This window comes from Triturus cristatus, chromosome 3_2 (genome assembly GCF_964204655.1).
Source record: "Triturus cristatus chromosome 3_2, aTriCri1.1, whole genome shotgun sequence".
In the NCBI taxonomy this organism is placed as follows: Eukaryota; Metazoa; Chordata; class Amphibia; order Caudata; family Salamandridae; genus Triturus; species Triturus cristatus.
Genome location: NC_140584.1, coordinates 1,200,941,580 through 1,200,964,661, shown reverse-complemented (window position 1 = coordinate 1,200,964,661; position 23,082 = coordinate 1,200,941,580).

Below are 23,082 nucleotides of genomic sequence, written 5' to 3'. Positions count from 1 at the left end.
CTGCTCATTATGAGTCCGAGCCTTCAGACTGCGGGCATGGAAGGGATTGACTTAGCATTTCAGCCCTATGTTTGTCACTTGGGACAGGCTGGCCCTGTTTATCTTTTCTCCTTCACCAAAAATGCAAATACCAGAATGCATTGGAGTAGCCAGTTTCACAGTGGCCAGGAGGGGGAAATTGATGAGATCAACAAGCCTACCAGAGCTTCACACATGCCAAGAGCCTACAATATCTTTGCTGGTATCATATATGATGTCATCAGTGGCGTGGCTGATGTTGTGAAGGTTTTAGTGCTGCAATCAATGATTTAATAGTGTAGAAAGTAGTGGTGAAATGTCTGTCGGACTGGGAGGGGCTGGAGAATGAATGCAATACCTCCGGCCCAGGAAATACCAATTGTAATGGAGGCCGTAGTGTTTACTTCGTTTACAAAACAAGTGCATCAACGCCTCGTTGGGTCTACTAAGCACTATACAAAAAGAATTACAACACAATACAAGTGGAGAAGTGTGGCTCACTGGTTAGAGTAGGCAGACCTGGAAGCAGAGGTCAGCCCGGGACCAGGGTTCAATTCCCGGCTCAGCTGGTTCTTGAGTCCATAAATTGTCCATGGACCCGATAATTCTCGCTCCAGTGCATACTCGATTCATGTGTTCACACTCTGTGACTCTGGGCAATAGCTTGCTTAATCTCCACAATGGCCCCTCGCGGCGGGATGCCTGGCTTTCACCTTGTGGACCCCCTGCTGGGTTATCTCACAGGGGAATACCAGGACGGGTTCCCTAAGCAAGCGCTTAGAGACGGGTTGGTGATTTGCGCTATATAAATATCTGTACATTTACATTTACAAGTCCCTGCCAGACTCCTACGCTCAACTAAAGAGCCCTTACATGCTGAGAGGGGGGGGGGGGTGGTATCAGTACACAAACTCGGTCTGATCTGCTCAGATGAGCAGGAATCCCAGGCCGAGCACAGAAGCCCATAGTGCCAATATTGGCAACACACCCAACCGGCAAACACAGCAGTTCCAGAATAAAGAACACAAGACACATTGGTTGTTGGAGAAAACATTGCCGCAGGTTTATTTTGCATAAGAAATATGCCAACATGGTGGGTCAACTGACAGGCGATTCAAGGGCAGGCTACCTGCCCACCTGATGAGCCAAATTGCACCGTGGCATAGCAAATCGGTGCTAACCATTTTGGGGGATTACCCTTTACATCCTGTGGACCACCAGTCCACCCATTTACTCACACCCCTTGAAGGGGTGGAGCGTATCCAGGCAAGCCCCCGGTTGCTCAGGTTGACAAACGCCCGAAGGACTAACAGGGCGCCGTTGTCCCTCCAGGGTCCTGTCGTAAGGACTTCCTGGGGCTATTTTGCATTTGCACCCTTCTTCTGGTCCTGAAGAGGGTACCCCTATGTACCATTCAGCCTCTGGATCGCCCTGTAACTCTGCCACTACTCTGGGTGTGGCACCCATCAGACCCAGGGCCCCCCACCAAGGCAGTCATTCTTACTTAAACCCTGATGTTTCTAGGGCATCACCCAGGTCCAACAGAAACAGGTCCATGCCCAGTCTAGACAAATGGACCCCCATGGTGCTGTTAACCCTCCTGCGAGAAATTTCAATGGCCTCTTCAGACCCAGACAATCCCCATTTACCTTTGACATGGTTACCAGTCCTTCTGGCTGGAAAATTCACATCCACCTGCGCAGGTGTTTCCCGACCATATTGGGGACATCTTGCGATGTAGTGTGAGAAGTTGGCCTGATGTATGATGTCACTAGTTCTAGTGTACACCTTACATCAGTCCAAACAACCCTTATGGTGATTGGTTGTAAAGTCAACCTTATAGACCAGCTATCCTAGTGGTAGCATGGACAAGAGCAGTCTTAGGCTAAACTCTGAATGGCATGTGAAGCCAGCTGTGATACCATCTATAATCCCTTGAATACCAAATGAAAGGACACCACAACAGATATATATATAAAATAAAGTGTATTTATTCTAGTCAAACCCTCAGCACTCTTTATGAGATTAGAGGTAAGTACAACACAGTCTTATTTAAACATACATTAAGTCACACAGGTAAGTAATACAGTTAGGCCCTAGGGGCCACGCAAACCATATACTAAGTAAGTGGTATAAGGACCACTGTCACGGAAATAGGATAGGCCTAGGCCTAGGGAATCGCTGGGGCTACACTGCACTAGCAACAGTTAGGAAGTGGGAGGCCCACGGGATTCAGGTGCAGAGTGGAAACACTCACGCGTAATGCGTAAAAGTCGATAGAAATAGTAGTTGTTAGCAATTAACAGTTTAAGGACACTTCTGAAGCAGCTAGAGAGTCGAGACTCGGAAACTAGACCCTAGGATAGTCACTACCCTTGTGAGCACCGAATTACCCAAGCTACCTAGTCCACGGACTGCGGGTGCATAGGTGTGAACTTGCGTCGGGTTTCGTCGTGGACTTCTATGGATGCCTGAAGGAAAGTTGCTGACAGGCAGTCAGTGAAGAGTGTCCGGTGGATCCCAAGGCTGGGATCAAGAAGAGAGGAGACCTGCAAGCAGAAGGGACAGAGTCAAGGTCACTAGCCAGTGACCACGTGGAACCAGGAAGGAACCAGGCGATGTCGTGAAGATTGCAGGTGAAGGTGAAGCTTGTCGCTGCAGCCACGGGGACCAGGAAACGTCGAGGATGACCAGGACCAGGAGGCGAGCTGTACCACGAAGGCTCTTGCTGTCGGCGGCGTCGAAGTTGAACTAGGACTCACCAAGCCTTGGCAAGCGGAACCCACGAAGAACGGAGGACTTGCTTCTGGTGCAGACCAGGAAGGTCTGGGGTGCTTTTTTTTTTTGCAAGGAAGCGGGAGCCAGTCTGGAGGAGCCAAACCAGCAGTGAAGATTTCTGGATGCGTCGTCACAAAGGCCACTAGCCAACGGGCAAGCAACCGGACATGCGCGGCAAGCAGGAAAATGCAGAAGGGCCCCACGCAGGGCTCGTGGAGTGTGGGGGGCTGATCTTCGGTGCAGATGTTGCTTGGGGTTGGGGCTTCTCAATCCCCGGTGCACAACTTCGAGGGTACCTCAGAAGCTGCGCTGGAAGATACTCGCCACTTTTCCCAGGTAGCCGGTCCCACGTCTCTCGTCGCCTCCACGGATCTCAGCTCGGCTGTGGATGTGGATCAGGGTCGGAGAAGTCTGGAAGTCAAGGCTCTGGTCGGGCTCTGCAGTCGGTCCCTCGTAGAACTTCAGCAAAGCAAAGGGTAGTCTCTTGAGGGTGCCTGTTTGCACAGGGTAGCCACTCCTTGGCCACAAGGGAGATTCTTCAGTCTTCTTCTTTCGTCGAATGTCGAAGGTCCAGAGTTTCTGTTCAAGTTGCAGGTTCAGGATAATCTAATTTCCTGGGGCCAAGCTACCACTCTTATCCAAATCTGGGGGGCTGGGTTACCTGCTAGGTCACGCCTTATGGGTGGGACCTGGGAGGGGGGTGGTTACACCCCCTTCCCTTTGTCCAGTTTCGCGCCAGGACTGGGGCTGGAGAGCCCCAGCACCGGTTTGAACTGGACTATGCACGGGACACCTTGTGTGCCCCAGGCATGTCTCATTCTTTTCATCCCTCCCTGCCCCAATACACTAAGGCCTGTCTGGGGTGGTGCTCGCACCTCCCAAGGCAGGAAACCTATTGTCCAAGCCTCCCTTGCCGGGATCACTCCCAGCAGCAGGAGGTCAGACTCGTGTCTGTGGCAGCAGCATCCATTTTGTGATGCTGGGGCTCTGGTTAACTTTAACCGGGTAAGTAGGTTACAACATGTCTTCTCCTTCTAGAAGGGAGGGATAGTATCCTCATCCCCAGAAATGGGATGGGGGTACTATTCCAAAGTGTTAGACACATTACACGACATGTTTTGAGAAAGCCAAACCATAGTTACCATAACCGTTTAAGATTATAAGGCACTTTAAGAGTATATGGTAGGCTATATCATAGAACAGCTATAAGGACATGGTTCCGAAAGCTGCAGACAGGCTCAGCTCATGCTAGAGCACCATCTCACATGTTACCAAGCACTCTGCCTCCAGGATTGTTAAGGCCTGCCATAGGAGTGGCTGATAGGTACACATGTGTCTATATGTAAGCTAGGTATAGGAATACTACACCTAAGCAAGGGGTGATTACACGACCTTGCCCCAGCTGAGTGATCAGCCAGTTGTGTCATAATGGAAGGCCAGGCCAGGGGTGGCATAATACATGCTGCAGCCCCTGGTAGGCCTAGGGTACACCTATGCCCTGGGTACCTAGGGTACACTGTACAGGGGGCAATAAGGTGATCCTATCCAAATGGGTTATGCACCTAAAGTACATAGTATCAATTTAGAGAGAGAACAGCAGGGCTGTGGGTCTGATTAGCAGGCCCACAGCCACATCTAAGTCGAAAACCAGTAAAGCAAAAGCAAAAAGTGGGGGTGAACATAGAAAGCAGACCCTACTCTCCTACACACCCCCCCCCCAAACTTAGGGACATTGAACTAACCTTGACCAGTTGAGTCTTCATGTTCTAAGTGGAAATATCTGGAGAGTCCATCTGAATTGGCATGGTCAGTCCCAGGTCTATGTTCCACTGTGAAGTCCATCCCCTGTAGGGAAATGGACCACCTAAGAAGTTTGGGATTTTCACCCTTCATCTGATTTAGCCACAAGACGGTCTTATGGTCTGTCTGAATCTTGAAGTGAGTGCCAAACAAGTATGGCCTCAGCTTCTTCAGGGCCCAAACCACAGCAAAGGCCTCCCTCTCAATAGCTGACCAACGTTTCTCTCTAGGAGTCAGCCTTCTACTTATAAAAGCAATGGGCTGGTCTTGACCATCTATATTAAGTTGTGAAAGAACAGCTCCCACACCCAACTCAGAAGCATCTGTCTGGACAATGAACTCTTTGGAGTAGTCTGGACTTTTCAGAATAGGTGCACTGCACATGGCCTGCTTCAGGTCATCAAATGCTTTTTGACAGCTTACTGTCCACTGAACTTTCTTTGGCATTTTCTTGGAGGTCAAGTCATTAAGTGGTGTCACAATGGACCCATAGTTCTTAACAAACTTTCTGTAGTACCCAGTCAGGCCCAAGAAAGCTCTGACCTGAGTCTGGGTAGTTGGAGGAGTCCAGTCCTTTATGGTCTGGATCTTGCTCTCCAGTGGTTGAACCTGACCCCCACCAACTAGGTGGCCCAGGTATACAACCTTGCTCTGCCCTATCTGGCACTTAGTGGCCTTGATAGTGAGGCCTGCCTTTTGCAGGGCCTCTAAAACATTCCTCAGGTGGACCAGGTGATCCTCCCAGGTGGAGCTAAAGACACCAATATCATCAAGATAAGCTGCACAATAATCATCCAACCCAGTAAGGACTTGATTCACCAACCTTTGGAAAGTGGCAGGTGCATTCTTCAAACCAAAGGGCATTACCACAAATTGATAATGTCCTCCTGGGGTCGAGAAAGCAGTTTTGGCCTTTGCATTCTCAGCTAGTCTGATTTGCCAGTAGCCTGCTGTCAGGTCAAATGTGCTCAAAAACTTAGCAGCTGCCAGTCTGTCAATGAGCTCATCTGCCCTAGGTATTGGGTGGGCATCTGTCCTAGTGACAGCATTGAGACCTCTGTAATCCACGCAAAACCTCATCTCTCTCTTACCATCTTGGGTGTGAGGTTTTGGCACAAGAACTACAGGACTAGCCCAAGGGCTCTCTGAAGGTTCAATGACTCCCAGCTCCAACATCTTTTGTACCTCAACTTTTATGCAGTCCCTGACATGGTCAGGTTGCCTGTAGATTTTACTCTTCACAGGCAGACTGTCACCAGTGTCCACCTCATGGGTGCACCAGTTTGTCTGACTTGGGGTCAGAGAGAACATATGTCTGTAGGATTGCAGAACCTGTCTGCAGTCCTGTTGCTGATGGACAGTAAGGCTGTCAGAAAAGACCACACCATCAACTGAGCCATCATCAGGGTTCTGAGTCAACAGGTCTGGGAGAGGGTCACTCTCTTCCTCCTGCCCCTCATCTGTAGCCATGAGTAAGCCCATGTCTGCCCTGTCAACATATGTCTTCAATCTGTTGACATGAAGCACCCTGTGGGGGCTTCTGGGAGTCCCAAGGTCCACCAAGTAGGTGACTTCTCCCTTTTTCTCAACAATAGTGTGGGGTCCAGACCATTTGTCTTGGAGTGCTGCTGGGGCCACTGGCTCCAACACCGACACTTTCTGCCCTGGCTGGTAAACAGTCAGCACAGCCTTTTGGTCATGCCAAGCTTTTTGGAGTTCTTGGCTTGCCTCAAGGTTTTTAGAAGCCTTCTTCATATACTCTGCCATCCTGGAGCGGAGACCAAGTACATAATCCTCTATATCAAGTTTGGGTTGTCTGAGAGGTCTCTCCCATCCTTCCCTTACTAAACACAGGGGTCCTCTTACAGGATGCCCAAACAAAAGCTCAAAAGGGCTGTAGCCAACCCCCTTTTGTGGGACCTCTCTGTAAGCAAACAGAAGGCAGGGTAAAAGGATGTCCCATCTTCGCCTAAGCTTGTCTGGTAATCCTTTTATCATTCCCTTTAGGGTCTTGTTGAATCTCTCAACAAACCCATTGCACTGTGGGTGATAGGGTGTGGTGAACTTGTAGTTCACACCACACTCCTTCCACATTGCAGTCAAGTATCCTGACATGAAGTTGGCACCTCTGTCAGAAATGACCTCCTTTGGGGGGAGGAGCCTAGCGCTTGACCAAGATGGCCGCGTGAGCTTAGAGCTCCCGAGACCCTCGCGCCCTCCGTCGACTATCCTGACTCTAATCCTGATGGTATGCATGGCACCGTGTTGCTGAGTTGTCAGGGAGGCGATTGATGCTACCCGCGGTCGGATCGCCCATCGGGAACCGGACTTATGACTGGCGAAAGATTGCGGCCTAACTCCCGGAGATGCCAGGGGCTAGAGTTGGCAGGATGCCCGACTCCTAGTTGATCAACATCGGCCTGGTGAGGTGTGAACTGCCGGACGGAGGCCCTCGCTCTTTCACTTTCGGTTTCGTTCCCTTTGTCTGCCCGGACACTGTAGTGCTCTGGGTGGCTCTATAACCCCAGGGACGCTCGGTGGGCTACTTTGACAGAACAAGGCGGACCTGCTCACTCTTTATACCTCTCTCTGAGAGGGGACGGTCCTCACTGCATTGGACTGCCTGGAGTCCATTATGTCGGGCAAGGCAGAAGGAGATCGGCTGAAGACTAAGTCCACCAGGCGGGGAACGTATTCCCAAGTCAACAGTATGGACCGCTACGCCCTCCTGAAGACATCGCCGAGTGGATCGAGCCAGGCGCCGGATGCCCAGAAGGAGGACTCGTCTGGGACCCCGGAGCTCTCCCTGCAGGATGTCATGGGCGCGCTTGATGGGATGCAGACCTCGATGGGGAGGCAATTCGAGGCCCTGGCGCAAAAGGTGGACGCCATCCTGGTGGATGTCAACTTGATCCGCTCGGACCTGGGCAAGACTAACGAGCGCGTTAAGGACCTGGACCACAAGACCACGGGCCTCACTGATGAGGTTGCGGACCTGCAGAACGAGGTCCGGAAGCTGAGGGCCGAGAGTGACCTCGCCGCCCGCCGGCTGGAGGACTTCGAGAGCCGGTCCAGGCGCAACAACGTGCGCGTAATCGGGGTCCCGGAGTCCTCGGATGAGGCTTCGGCGGACCTGCTTGTGGAAGATTTGGTCCTCAATCATCTGAAGCCTAAGGGCCTTGGAAAGTTTTTTGCGGTGGAAAGGGCCCATAGGGTGCCGGGCGGACGGCCCAAGGCGGGTGCCCCGCCGCGGCCGATTGTCGCCCGGCTCTTTCATTTTCGAGATCGGGACGCTATCCTGCAAGCTTCGAGGGTGACGGGCCCAGTCCCCTTCCAGAATTCGTCGGTGAATTTTTACCCGGACTTTACCCAGCAGGTGCAGAGACAGCGACAGAGCTTCCTGGGGGTGAAGCGAAGGCTTCGGGAGCGGGACCTAAAGTATGCCATGCTTTTCCCCGCCAGACTACGGGTGGTGCATGAAGATCGGACATTCTTTTTTGACTCTCCTGTTATGGCCGACGAATGGCTGGACGCTTTGCCCCGGCGACGGACCGGGGACGACACAGCTGAGCATGGAGACAGTGGCCGGGATGGACAGGGCTGATAACTCAAAGCCGGCCTGACTTGATTTGACCATATTTGAAGATTTGAACAGAGTGCAGTAACTGTGGAGGGTTGCGGGAGGACGAGGGGTGCTCTTTTTCTCCCTTAGGGGACTTTTTGTAGATTTTTGTTTTTGTAGGGCGACAGGCACACTGCAAGTTGGGGGGGCTTTTTAAGCTGCAGCAGGGGTGCAGGGTGGGGGGAGTTATGGGGAGTTTGAGTTTGTTGTTGGGGGGTTTATTTCTGCAAGGCATGATGATTATCCTCAGGGCTGTTCCATGGTGGCGCCTCGGGTGTGGGGTGGGCCTCTTTCCGTTTGAGGATGGGGGGTAGAGGCCTAAGTGTTATAAGCTGGAATGTTAATGGTTTGGGGGATCGCATTAAGAGGGGGATTGTTTTGCAATTTCTGAAACGCTCAATGCCAGACGTTGTACTGCTGCAGGAGACGCACCTCATAGGCAATACGTGCTATGCCCTGAATAGGAAGGGGTATAAATTCATTGCACACTCGGGATTCTCTTCTGGGTCCAGGGGTGTGGGCATCCTCGTTAGAGCATCGCTGCCTTTTGAGGTGGACTCCACCATTGTTGACGATAGGGGGAGGTTTGTGGCGGTGGCGGGGCGGTGGGAAGGAAGGACTTTGGTTTTGGTTTCGGTTTATGTCCCGCCGGCCCTGCAGGCCGCCACATTTGCTGAATTGGGCAGGGCTTTGCTGACTCTCCCGGGGGGCATGCTGGTAGTGGGAGGGGATTTCAACGCTGTGGGTTCCGGACTGCTGGATAGATACCCGCCCAGGGACACAGGGGGGGCTCAGAAATGGCTTCCAGACCTCCTAGACACGTTTGGCCTGATAGACTGCTGGAGGCTCCGGCACCCCACACAGAGTCAATACACGTTTCACTCCGGGGCGCATGGTAGCCTCTCCAGGATTGACTACCTGCTCACTCTGGCCGCACATGCCTTGTTGATATCCGAGGCGAGGCACATGGCACGTGGTATCTCTGATCACTCGCCAGTGTGGATCCGGCTGGATCTCGGTCGGGAGGGAGGAGGGAGGGTGGCCCCCATTAACCCTTGGTATTTCCGAGACCCCAAGATGCGCAGCGCCCTGGTAAAGAAGGTAGATAATTACTTTAAGGACAATCTGGGATCCGTGGACTCGGCAATCTCGCTGTGGGAAGCTTTTAAGACCGTGCTTCGGGGGGAGGCCCTCTCCCTGGTGGTGACTGCCAAGAATCGGAGGGATTGCGAAGTGCGGCAAGTGGAGGAGGAGATTGCGGCCCTTGAAGGGGATATGGAGGAGGAGGTCACAGAGTCCTCATTGCATGAGCTCTGCTTGAAGCAGGCGGAGTATAGGGACCTGGTGACGGACGCCGCGAAGACCCTCAGCAGGGAACAACAGGGCCGTCTGTATGATGTTGGAGATAAGGCAGGGAAACTCCTGGCGTGGCTGGACAGGAAGGAACGGGTCAATAGAGTGGTGCCAGAGTTGATTGGAGAGGGGGGAGAGGCGATTGTGGAACCTGAAGGGATTGTGGAGTGTTTCGCGGAGTATTTTCATAGGGTTTATTCCTCTGTGTCGGACAGGCCGCCCGAAGACTCGTCTGATCTCCTCCGTGATATAGAGTTGCCCTGCCTCTCTGACATAGATAGGGACGATTTGGATGGCGACATCACGGTTGACGAGGTGGCGGGGGCGATTCGCGCGCTGAATTCGGGTAAGGCCTCTGGACCGAATGGACTGCCGATCGATCTGTACAAACTGTTCCCGGATAGGGTCGCCCCTCACCTGCGCGCCATGTTTTTGGAGGCGCGGGGAGATGGGATCCTTCCGTTGGATCAGCGGCTGGCGTCGATCGTGGTCATACACAAAGAGGGTAAACCCCGAGATAGATGCGCCTCCTATCGGCCCATTTCACTCCTCAACGCTGAGCCGAAAATTCTGGCCAAACTCCTGGCTACCCGTCTGATTAGGGTACTTGGCGATCTGGTCCACCCGGATCAATCTGGCTTTATCCCGCACCGAAACACAGCATTGAACCTCAGGCGTCTTCATGGCGTCATCGCCAGGGCGGGCACGCTGCGTGAACCGGCTGTTGTGGCATCTCTCGATGCCACGATGGCCTTTGACACGGTGGAGTGGGCATATTTATGGGCCGTGCTGGCCAAGTTTGGTTTCGGTCGCGGGTTTGTGAGTTGGGTCCGGTTGCTGTACGAGGGGCCACTAGCGAATGTTGTGGTGAATGGTCGGGCATCTGCTCCGTTTCAGCTTGGAAGGGGTACTCGGCAGGGCTGCCCCCTGTCGCCTCTGTTGTTCGCCCTCGCCCTTGAACCGTTGGCTGCGTGGATACGTTGGCACCCGGATATACGGGGCCTTCGGTGGTCGCCTGATCACGAGGACCGTGTTTCGCTTTATGCCGACGATATCCTGCTGTATCTTGCCTCACCAAAGAAGTCACTTATAGTGGTCTGTGACGTGCTCGCATCGTTCGGTAGGAACTCGGGGCTTGTGATTAATTGGGGCAAATCGTACTTGTACGTTCTTAGTGGCGAGGTCCCACCGATCCCTAGAACATGTTCGATACAGGTTGCCCAGCAAGGTTTTGTGTATTTGGGGATTTTTATATCCATGGATCCTGTTGTGCGCTATGAGAGGAACCTGCTCCCCCCCTTGGCACGCTTGAGGCGAGATGTGGAAGGTTGGCGGAGGCTGCCACTCTCCCTTGTTGGGCGTGCGGCCCTGTTCAAAATGATGTCTCTTCCCCGCTTCCTCTACGCCCTCCAGAACACCTTGGACTGGGTACCGGCTAAGTACTTTCGGGAGGTCGAAGGCCTCCAAAGGACGTTGCTGTGGGATGGGCGGCCGCGAATAGCTATTTCAAAGTTGACGCTCCCATGGTACGATGGGGGCATTGCGCTCCCAGACATCCGACGGTACTACTGGGCCACGCAGTTGAGCGCGATCAACCATGGGTTTTACGGCCCTGTCCTCAGCCCTGGGTATGCCATGGATAGGTGGCTGCTGCGCGGCGGCAACTACTACAGGGCGTTGTATTCGCGGTCCCTAGACTCGTCCCTCACGGGGCCCACAGGTGTGGCGGTGCGCGTATGGAAGATGGCGACCGACTCGCTGGGCTGGAAGGACAGGCTAACCCTCGCTACCCCATTGTTTGAATCGGAAAGGTTGGGAAGACTCTGGCATACGAAGGGCTTTGATAAGTGGGATCTGATAGGTATATCCAGGGTGGGGGATGTGCTGCATAAGGGGAGGGTGAAGTCTTTCGAGGAGTTGCAGACTGAGTTTGAGCTAGGGCCTTCAGAGTATTTTAGGTATATCCAGCTGCGTCACGCCCTCCGATCAGTCCTAGTGGAGGGTGAGAAGGTGCCCGAGTCCTCTCCCCTTGAGGACCGAGTCCTTGATGGTCATATGCCCGAGAGCACGATTTCGCTCATATATAAGAAGTTGATAAACGTCCGGGCAGACTTGCTATTGGGGCTGAGAGAACAGTGGACCAGGGATGGCCTCGAGTTGGATAATGAGGACTGGCAGTCAGCGGTTTCTTCGCCTAAGGAGGTTGCGATCCCGTCGCGTCTGAGGCTGGTGCAGCTTAAAATACTGCACCGGGTGTATGTTACGGGGCCAAGGCTGGTCCACATGGGATTCTCGGAGGATGGCCTGTGCAGAAGGGGATGTGGTATGGTGGGTACTTTCCTGCACATCATTTGGGAATGTGGTGTCATTGTGGAGTTCTGGAGGAGAGTCCATGCAGTTATGGGGGAGGTGACGGGCATTGGGGTACAGCCGGAAGCGCGGTGTTGCCTCCTGAACGTTTGGGGGCCCACTGATCTCGATGAGGCACAGACCCAATGGGTGACTCTGGGTAACATGGTAGCTAAAAGGGATATCGCGCGATTATGGGGCTCCTCGGGTCCCCCTACACTGACCGCGTGGAAGGAGAACATGGATTGGAGCATGTTTAGGGAGAAGACGGTCTACTGCTCTAGAGGTCGCCCCCGGAAGTGGCATGCCATCTGGGGGCGGTGGAACCTATACAGGGGGGGAATATGTCTTGCCCCGGATCTGGAACCTCCCGAGGAACAGCTTTCCCCCTGACCTACCTTCCAGCACAGTTTGGTTTTGGTACCCGTTCTGGGCCTCTGCTGTTCCCCTTCTTCCTCCGCACACAGTCTTATACTTAGTAGATGAGTGGGGTCCTGCCTCCCCTGGGGGCTTTCGCCATGGTATTTCAATGTTCTGCCTTGCTGGGGTTTGTTGTGTGTTTTTTCTGTGTTTATTTAAAATTGGACCTTTGCATTACTCTTCGTACTGTATCCGGGACGCATTACTGTATCTAACTTGCAATGCTGCCGAACCTTCGGGCTGTCGGCTGAATAGCTGTGTCCTGAATTTCGAAATAAAGGTTTTCTAAAAAAAAAAAAAAAAAAAAAAAAAAGAAATGACCTCCTTTGGAAAGCCCACTCTGGAGAATACTCCAAGCAGGGCCATTGCCACAACAGGAGCTGTTGTGGTCCTCAGGGGAATAGCTTCTGGATACCTGGTGGCATGGTCCACTATCACCAGTATAAATCTGTGCCCAAATGCTGTTTGTGGGTCCATTGGTCCTACAATATCTATGCCCACTCTTTCAAAGGGAACCCCCACCACAGGTAGTGGTATGAGGGGGGCCTTTGTGGTGCCACCTGATTTGCCACTGGCTTGGCAGGTGACACAGGAGCGACAAAACTCCTTAGTATCTTCTGACATATGGGGCCAGTGAAAGTGAGAGACAAGCCTGTCCCAAGTCTTGTTCTGGCCTAAATGTCCTGCAAGGGGAATATCATGGGCCAAGGTAAGAAGGAAGCCTCTGAACTTCAGTGGTATGACCAACCTCCTGGATGCACCAGGCTTGGGGTCTCTAGCCTCTGAGTACAGTAGCCCTTCATCCCAATACACTCTATGGGTACCTTGAGCATTCCCTGCAGCCTCAGCAGCAGCCAGCTGTCTGAGGGGTTCAAGAGAGGGGCAGTCTAATTGAGCCTGCCTCAGATCTGCACTTGAAGGTCCCCCTGTCCCAAGAAACTCAACCTGATCAGGTTCAAGTTCTTCTAGGACAGTTCCTTCAGGGCTCTCAGAATCATCCTCCTGGGAGGGCTGATCCACCACCTGAGGCAGGGGGGAAGGCACAGCCTTAACCCTACTGCTCCTTCTCTTGGGTTGTGACTGGTCCATAGTTTCAGGATCCAGCACTTGTTCAGTGGTGCACATTTTGGCCTGTGACCTGGTCACAGCAAGGACATGTGCATCTATCCCCAGCATTTCTGCATGGGTCCTATACTCCACTTCAGACCAAACTGAAGTTTCAAGATCATTGCCCAGTAAACACTCTACAGGAAGGTCTGAACTAACAACAACTTTCTTGAGGCCAGTTACCCCTCCCCAGGAGAAGTTAACAATAGCCACACTATGGGAGGTAGTAGCATTGCTAGTGTTGGTCACTAGGTAATTCTCACCTAGTATGATCTGTCCAGGGTCCACAAAGGCAGGTGTCACCATTGTGACACTAGCCCCAGTGTCCCTGTAGGCCTGAGCCATTCTTTGGTTGATAAAAGGAGTCTGTCTGTACTTGCCCAGGTTACTGGGGCCTACAGTAGAGGACAAAGCTAAGTCCCCATCACAGATCAGAACAGCCTGAGTAGGTATTCTGACTAGGCCAGAACCCTCCTCAGTTCCCAGGGTTAACCCTACTACACCCTTTTGCTGGGAACCACCACTTACAGCTGGACTAGGGGGTACAGTTGCCTTAGGGGCAATGGTGGCTGGGGGCTTATCCTTTTTGGTGCACTCACTAAACCAATGTGAGTTGGACTTACAATAGTTGCACCATGGTTTCTTTTGGCCATCTTTCTTTTTATCCTTTTTGGGACCACCCTCCCCCTGAGCCTTTTGGGGGCCTGGTGAAGACTTCTGGTCTTTTTGTTTCTGATCATTACCCTTCTGGTCTGCCTTTTTCTGATCACCGCCCTGGTTCTGGTTTTTCTGCTTAACTCTAGTCCTGACCCATCTATCTGCCTTCTTTCCCAATTCTTGGGGAGAAGTCAGATCAGAATCAATCAAGTGTTGATGCAGTAGCTGGTTTTGACAGTTGTTAAGGATTTGTTCTCTCATGATCAAATTATACAATCCTGTATAGTCCTTAACCTTACTTCCCACTAGCCAGCCTTCCAGAGCCTTAGTGGCACAATCTACAAAGTCAGTCCAGTCCTGAGTCTGTGTCTTCTGGGTATCCCTGAACAACAACCTGTATTGTTCAGTGGTTAGGCCAAACCCATCAATCAGAGCACTCTTCAGGACAGTGTAATTGTCTGCATCCTCATCACTAACTGTGAGGAGCTTGTCTCTACCTTTCTCAGAGAAGGAGAGCCACAAGATAGCTGCCCACTGACTTTGGGGTACCTGCTGTACTTTGCAAGCTCTCTCCAAAGCAGTTATCCATTTGTGGATGTCATCCCCACACTTGTAGGGAGGGATAATCTTGCTCAGGTTTCTATTATCATAGTGCCTGTCTCTATCCTTAGGGATATTGCTGCCACCAGTGGGTTCTGACCCACTTAACTTTTGCTCTCTAGCCAGAGCAAGCTTCTCCTTGGCAAGGGCAAGTTCTTCCCTCTGAATCCTCAGATTAGCTTCCCTCGTTCTGGCTTCATGCTCCTTTCTCTCAGGGGAAGTCATTCCCCTGTGAGAGGAAGCATTAGAGATGCTAGAGATATGGGAGTGGATGGATTCCCTTGAAGGGGATCTGTCCCTCCTGCTTCTCTGTGTAAGCCCACTTGGGGGTCTGTATGGGGGGACCCCATGCAAACTCCCATGTAAGCTTAGGTTTGCCTGGCTAAGTCTTCCTACTTGGCCCTGGCTGTCTACCTCTTCATCTGAAGTCCCATCTGACTCATCTGTGGTGGGTAGACCCTCCTTTGTACCTAGGGTACTGGCCTGTGAGGCTCTAAGACCATCATACTCCTCTAGGAGTTGTACTAGCTGAAGGAGGGTAGGGTTTGCACCCTGTTTTAACTTTCTGGAGGTACACAATTGTCTCATCTCCTGAAAAGTTAGGGTATCATATCTAGAGGGGGTCTTCTTCAGACCTGCCCCTCCTGAGAGAGCATCTACTTGATCTCCTCCCAGAGACATGATCTAGTGAGGGTGTGGTGTGTGCACCTACCTACACTAGTTGTTTCTACTAAACCTCTCTGGTAGTTGTAGTCAGGGTGTGTTACTCCCTTCAACCTACAACCACTAAGTCCAGTAGGACTTAAGTATTATAATCTATGTTATATGTACCTAGACAATATCTGTGTGATCTTTCAATTTAGTATCTCAAGATTACAATGGTATTACAACAGCAAGCTCAGATCCCAACCGCTGCTCACCAATGTGAGAAGTTGGCCTGATGTATGATGTCACTAGTTCTAGTGTACACCTTACATCAGTCCAAACAACCCTTATGGTGGTTGGTTGTAAAGTCAACCTTATAGACCAGCTATCCTAGTGGTAGCATGGACAAGAGCAGTCTTAGGCTAAACTCTGAATGGCATGTGAAGCCAGCTGTGATACCATCTATAATCCCTTGAATACCAAATGAAAGGACACCACAACAGATATATATATATAAAATAAAGTGTATTTATTCTAGTCAAACCCTCAGCACTCTTTATGAGATTCGAGGTAAGAGATGGATGAAATCACCGTGACACACTTTTCACATACATCCCTGGGCAAACACCTTAATGAGATTCTTTTCTCCCTGGACCTGGGTTTTGTGAACGAACTATGCTCCCCACCAGTCTCTTTTAACCCCACATTTATTGGACGGGGTTGTAAATCAACAATTGACTTTATGTTAATCTCCAAACGCTACTCTCACCATATTCTTGCGTTTGAAACATGTGAGATAGCAATGAGCGACCACCTACCACTTAGCATGTCCCTTGGTATAATGCTGGGTAAACAGAACATGGTTACTAAGACCCAGACCCTGTACGACTTCAATCTTGAACTCGTGAAAAAGAATGGCTATACCCTTAAATGGGACAAAGTGGAACCAGCGGTCTTCCTAGGCAAACTAATTGGCTCAAAGGAAGAGGAATTTAATATCTGTCTTGCAGAGCTCATTGACCCTCCCAAAGTCAATAATGCCTTCCTTGCCATCTCGGAGGAAATTAAAAAGCTACTCACGAGACCACAGCATTCTGGGGCAAAAAAAATTAAGAGATGGTTTGATAGAGAGTGTAGCAAGACCCACGCTCACTTAATGGAACAATTAAAAAGGGAGCCTAGGGTAATGGCTGAAGTTAGATCAGCCAGATCTGCGTACCAACTGGCAGTAAAAAAAAGGAAAAAGCAAATCAAACAGGAAGCTTGGAGTACCCTCCGTGAAACCTGTATTTCCAAAAATAATACTGCATTTTGGAAAGCGGTGAATGCTCCATTCTTCTCCAAAGATTCCACAGACACTATTGTAATAGCAATCTCGGAAGAAGGCTGGCTGTCCTTCTTCCGAGAACTCTACACTAAGGACTCTCAGGTCGAGTCAGAAGGGGATTTTAATTCAGGCAATGAGGACACAGTATTCCACCCAATAAATATCGACTTCACTATGGAGGAAGTTATGATAGCCATCAATAAGAGCCCAGCAGGTAAGGCCCCGGGGCCGGATGGTGTTCCCGTAGATGTCTTTAAGGCTAACAGTAAGTTATGGGCCCCCCTGCTAACCAACGTTCTTAATAGCTTTAACAAAACGGGGTTCCCAAAGACCTGGCAGGAAGCCATTGTAGTGCCTATCTTCAAGAAAGGAGATCGCAGTTCACCTAAATGCTATAGACCGATCTCTTTACTTGATTCACTTATGAAGATAGCGGGGAGAGTCATACTGGACAAATTACAAGTATGGGTGAACGACACAGGCACTCTCTCCCAATTCCAATATGGCTTTAGGGAAGGTCTAGGCACAATTGAGCAAGGCCTGAACTTAGCACTCCTTGTAGCCAAGTACGTCGAAGCAAAACAAGAGAACTTATTTCTTACATTTGTAGATTTGAGTTCGGCCTTTGACTGCATCAACCATAACAAACTCTGGCTAACTATGCAGGAAATGGGAGTGGACTCAAACCTCCTCATTTTCATCAGAGAACTATATCGGGAGGCGGGCGCGAGGGTTCGTTATGGGGAAAAGGGGGATTGTACATCCAAATTCTCCATAGAAAAGGGCGTGAGACAAGGCTGTATTTTAGCACCTTTTTTATTCAACTTATATATTAACTCGGTCGCGTCTCACCTCCTGGCAGACAAACAGGATTACCCAAAAATTGGCAACTCCTTTATCCCCATTCTCTTATATGCAGACGATGCGGTAATTATGTCCCGGACCCAAATAGGTCTCCAGAGATCGACCACTAGCTTCTCCGAATATATGGGTAGTAGAGGCCTAAAGATCAACATAACCAAAACATTTAATATGTGTTGCACAAAAAAGAAGAGCCTTAGCTGTAATACATTTTTATCTAACACAAAAATCATGACTGTTAATACTTTTTCGTACTTAGGTATCACTTTTGACAGTAAGGGAACTTGGATTGCGGCAGGTGATTCCCGTAAGCTAGCCTTCTCACGAACAATTGGGGCGGTCAAACATTTTTCAAATAAGGTCGGAGGCCGCCCGGTACCAGTCTTGCTCGATATTTATAGAGCTAAGTGTGTATCTACTGCAATATATGGTGCAGGAATTTGGGGGATTGTTAACACCTCAAGCACCCAAATCCAGACCTGTCAAAACTTTTTCCTGCGATACTTACTGGCTGTCCCAGGGTCAACTTCTGCTTATGCCTGTCATCAAGAGCTGGGCGTGCCCTACATTGCTGACCTTATTAAACTGGAGCCCATCTTGCTGTGGCATAAAGTCTGGTCTGGAACTGAGACAGCCCTAAACAGGGAAATAATAAAGGACTGCCTAGTCTTACATGGAGCATTGAAAATTCCCTGGCTTAACTATGTTAGGAAATTTTTTATCGAGCTAGGCCATCCGGAGTTCTTTAACTCTCCAGCAAGCATGACGAATTTCTCTAGAAGGAAATTCAAGCAAATTTGTTTGCACTTCCTTTCAGAGGCACGCTGGATGTTAGAGAAACACAAGAGCTCTGTCATGGCCAATCAGCTACTCATCACTCACCAGGGCATACAACCATATTTGAAAGTAGTTCCCAGCTGCTATACCCGTATGCTGCTATCCCGTTTTAGGGCTGATATCTTCCATAGAATGGTTACATTCCCCGAGAAGAATTGCTGGCTCAAGGAACTTACTCCATGTCCCTGCGACCATATTTCTGTCCAAACTTCCCTTCATTGTATTCTCTTTTGTAAATTTTACTCGGAACCTAGAAAAAGTATTTTACGACCAGTCTTGAAAAAGTTAGGGCTGAGACAATGTAGAGCGGCTCTGGTCAGACTACAAATGTTAGATGATGAATTTCTTATCTTTTCGGTCTCTACTTTTTTAAAAACTGTTATTAGATTCAGGATTTCTATGAATTAGCTCATCTTTATCATGCTGCTATTTTTAACTCTGAAAATTTGTATTTTATGTATGAAATCTGATGTATATATGCTTTTATGGTTTTGAAACTTAAAAATCGAATAAAGCTGTTTCTGATTCTGATTCTGATTCTGATTTATTCTAGTCAAACCCTCAGCACTCTTTATGAGATTAGAGGTAAGTACAACACAGTCTTATTTAAGCATACATTAAGTCACACAGGTGAGTAATACAGTTAGGCCCTAGGGGCCACGCAAACCATATACTAAGTAAGTGGTATAAGGACCACTGTCACGGAAATAGGATAGGCCTAGGCCTAGGGAATCGCTGGGGCTACACTGCACTAGCAACAGTTAGGAAGTGGGAGGCCCACGGGATTCAGGTGCAGAGTGGAAACACTCACGCGTGATGCGTAAAAGTCGATAGAAATAGTAGTTGTTAGCAATTAACAGTTTAAGGACACTTCTGAAGCAGCTAGAGAGTCGAGACTCGGAAACTAGACCCTAGGATAGTCACTACCCTTGTGAGCACTGAAGTACCCAAGTTACCTAGCCCACGGACTGCTGGTGCATAGGTGTGAACTTGCGTCGGGTTTCGTCGTGGACTTCTATGGATGCCTGAAGGAAAGTTGCTGACAGGCAGTCAGTGAAGAGTGTCCGGTGGATCCCAAGGCTGGGATCAAGAAGAGAGGAGACCTGCAAGCAGAAGGGACAGAGTCAAGGTCACTAGCCAGTGACCACGTGGAACCAGGAAGGAACCAGGCGATGTCGTGAAGATTGCAGGTGAAGGTGAAGCTTGTCGATGCAGCCACAGGGACCAGGAAACGTCGAGGACGACCAGGACCAGGAGGCGAGCTGTCCCACGAAGGCTCTTGCTGTCGGCGGCGTCGAAGTTGAACTAGGACTCACCAAGCCTTGGCAAGCGGAACCCACGAAGAACGGAGGACTTGCTTCTGGTGCAGACCAGGAAGGTCTGGGGTGCTTCTCTTTTGCAAGGAAGCGGGAGCCAGTCTGGAGGAGCCAAACCAGCAGTGAAGATTTCTGGATGCGTCGTCACAAAGGCCACTAGCCAACGGGCAAGCAACCGGACAGGCGCGGCAAGCAGGAAAATGCAGAAGGGCCCCACGCAGGACTCGTGGAGTGTGGGGGGCTGATCTTTGGTGCAGATGGTGCTTGGGGTTGGGGCTTCTCAATCCCCGGTGCACAACTTCGAGGGTACCTCAGAAGCTGCGCTGGAAGATACTCGTCACTTTTCCCAGGTAGCCGGTCCCACGTCTCTCGTCGCCTCCACGGATCTCAGCTCGGCTGTGGATGTGGATCAGGGTCGGAGAAGTCTGGAAGTCAAGGCTCTGGTCGGGCTCTGCAGTCGGTCCCTCGTAGAACTTCAGCTAAGCAAAGGGTAGTCTCTTGATGGTGCCTGTTTGCACAGGGTAGCCACTCCTTGGCCACAAGGGAGATTCTTCAGTCTTCTTCTTTCGTCGAATGTCGAAGGTCCAGAGTTTCTGTTCAAGTTGCAGGTTCAGGATAATCTAATCTCCTGGGGCCCAGCTACCACTCTTATCCAAATCTGGGGGGGCTGGGTTACCTGCTAGGTCACGCCTTATGGGTGGGACCTGGGAGGGGGGTGGTTACACCCCCTTCCCTTTGTCCAGTTTCGCGCCAGGACTGGGGCTGGAGAGCCCCAGCACCGGTTTGAACTGGACTATGCACGGGACACCTTGTGTGCCCCAGGCATGTCTCATTCTTTTCATCCCTCCCTGCCCCAATACACTAAAGTCTGTCTGGGGAGGTGCTAGCACCTCCCCAAGCAGTAAACCTATTGTCCAAGCCTCCCTTGCCGGGATCACTCCCAGAAGCAGGAGGTCAGACTTGTGTCTGTGGCAGCAGCATCCATTTTGTGATGCTGGGGCTCTGGTTAACTTTAACCGGGTAAGTAGGTTACAACATGTCTTCTCCCTCTAGAAGGGAGGGATAATATCCTCATCCCCAGAAATGGGATGGGGGTACTATTCCAAAGTGTTAGACACCTTACACGACATGTTTTGATAAAGCCAAACCATAGTTACCATAACCGTTTAAGATTATAAGGCACTTTAAGAGTATATGGTAGGCTATATCATAGAACAGCTATAAGGACATGGTTCCGAAAGCTGCAGACAGGCTCAGCTCATGCTAGAGCACCATCTCACATGTTACCAAGCACTCTGCCTCCAGGATTGTTAAGGCCTGCCATAGGAGTGGCTGATAGGTACACATGTGTCTATATGTAAGCTAGGTATAGGAATACTACACCTAAGCAAGGGGTGATTACACGACCTTGCCCCAGCTGAGTGATCAGCCAGTTGTGTCATAATGGAAGGCCAGGCCAGGGGTGGCATAATAGATGCTGCAGCCCCTGGTAGGCCTAGGGTACACCTATCCCCTGGGTACCTAGGGTACACTGTACAGGGGCCAATAAGGTGATCCTATCCAAATGGGTTATGCACCTAAAGTACATAGTATCAATTTAGAGAGAGAACAGCAGGGCTGTGGGTCTGATTAGCAGGCCCACAGCCACATCTAAGTCGAAAACCAGTAAAGCAAAACCAAAAAGTGGGGGTGAACATAGAAAGCAGACCCTACTCTCCTACATGTAGCACTAAAGAGACAATGCCTAATTCACTGAGCCCTTCAGATTATTGAAGTACTGGGAATTTTAAGCCCAGCGGTGCAGGGGAACACACCCTAAGACTTCGGGTTCTTCCTGTTTCAGACCAACAGAAACACAGAGTCTTCTATGTGAAGTCAAAGATCGATTTATTGGCTGCAGACCAATTACAGGTATCCGAGAAGTACAACACAATGTATGTTCTCAGTAGACTGCTTAAAATTACAGAAACAAGCTTCTCCTTGAATACAAAATATCATGCTTCAGGCACACATTCCTTGGTTTACGATATGGTCATTCACATGTATCCATTACAAACGAAAAGGCAGAGTCATGATGACCATCCCACATTCCAGTTAAGCCAGCCCACAATTATTTACCCAGCGAGGCTCAGATCCCACATAAGATATCGGCAGGCCCCAATAAACACGGGCATCTCCTGTTTGGAAAACAAGCCATAAAGCAGGAAGAGTCAGGTGTGAAAGAGATTAGCCGGAGGCTCGTGTGAGATGAAAAGGCTTTATCGTGTGTCAAACCCTGATGCTAATCACAGGTGGCCGCAGGACGGGCAGCTCGTGGGACCGGACTGACCTGGGGCAGCGGAGCCAAGCTGCACAGGTCACAGAGAAGTCAAACAGAAAGTACATGTGTTCTAAAGGCCCGTACTTGTTCGTTATGTGTAGCCTATGTGAGGGCAACCATAAGATGGCCACCGCTCTAAGATGGAACCCACGTAGTCAGTGTATAATATCATATACACAGTGCATTTATAGCTAAAACATTATACAAAGCACTTGTACATACCGCATTGACCATTCGCGGTTCGCTAATACCGGAATAGACAGGGGTAGGGCCCTGCCTCCTACGCGGTCCCAAATTTCGAAGTACCACATTATATATGATTTTGGCTTAGAGTTGAACCAAGCCTTTATGCTTGGTGTCCTTGCTCATAGCTTATTTAACCTTCCGTAGGCAAGTTCGCTGGCCTCCGCTTAACTTGGGAACTGCTATTCTCTGTTTTAGCCACATCTTTATTTACCCTTTACCCTGCGTAAATGCAAGTCCTATTGCATTGCAAATACTTGTTCCTTTGGTAAAAGAATAGTCTGTTGAGACTATGCCACAGTGTGCCTGCGACGTCACATCTACCCCACCTCCGTCTAGCCTTGGCCTCACACATGCGCATCCAAAACAGAGCAGTTCAAGATTTTTTTCGGGCAAGTCGCCGAGTAACGGGCCGCCGTGCGTGCGCCGTCCATGGGGTGCAAGTGCAGACCTCCAGGAAGGATGATGTTGGCACACGCCGTTGGCGCATGCCTTGCTGTCTAGTATGGCCTCCCTGGCGCAGCCTGTGTCCGGGAACATGGAGCTCGTCGGGGCTGCTCCCATGCCTCAACACTAGGACCGTCCATGGGGCGAAAGTGCTGGCCGCCATGTACAATGGACGGATGATGTTGGCACATGCCTCGCTGTCCAGTATGATCTCCCTGGCTCAGTCAGTGTCTGGGGACATGAATCTCGTCAGGGCTGCTCCCATGGCTCAGCACCAGGACATTCAGGACACCCTGCACCAGATAATGGTCATCACCAACCAGAGCCTTGACGAGCCACAGGCCAGGTGAGACTGTATTTTTTTAGGGGAGGAGAGTATGAG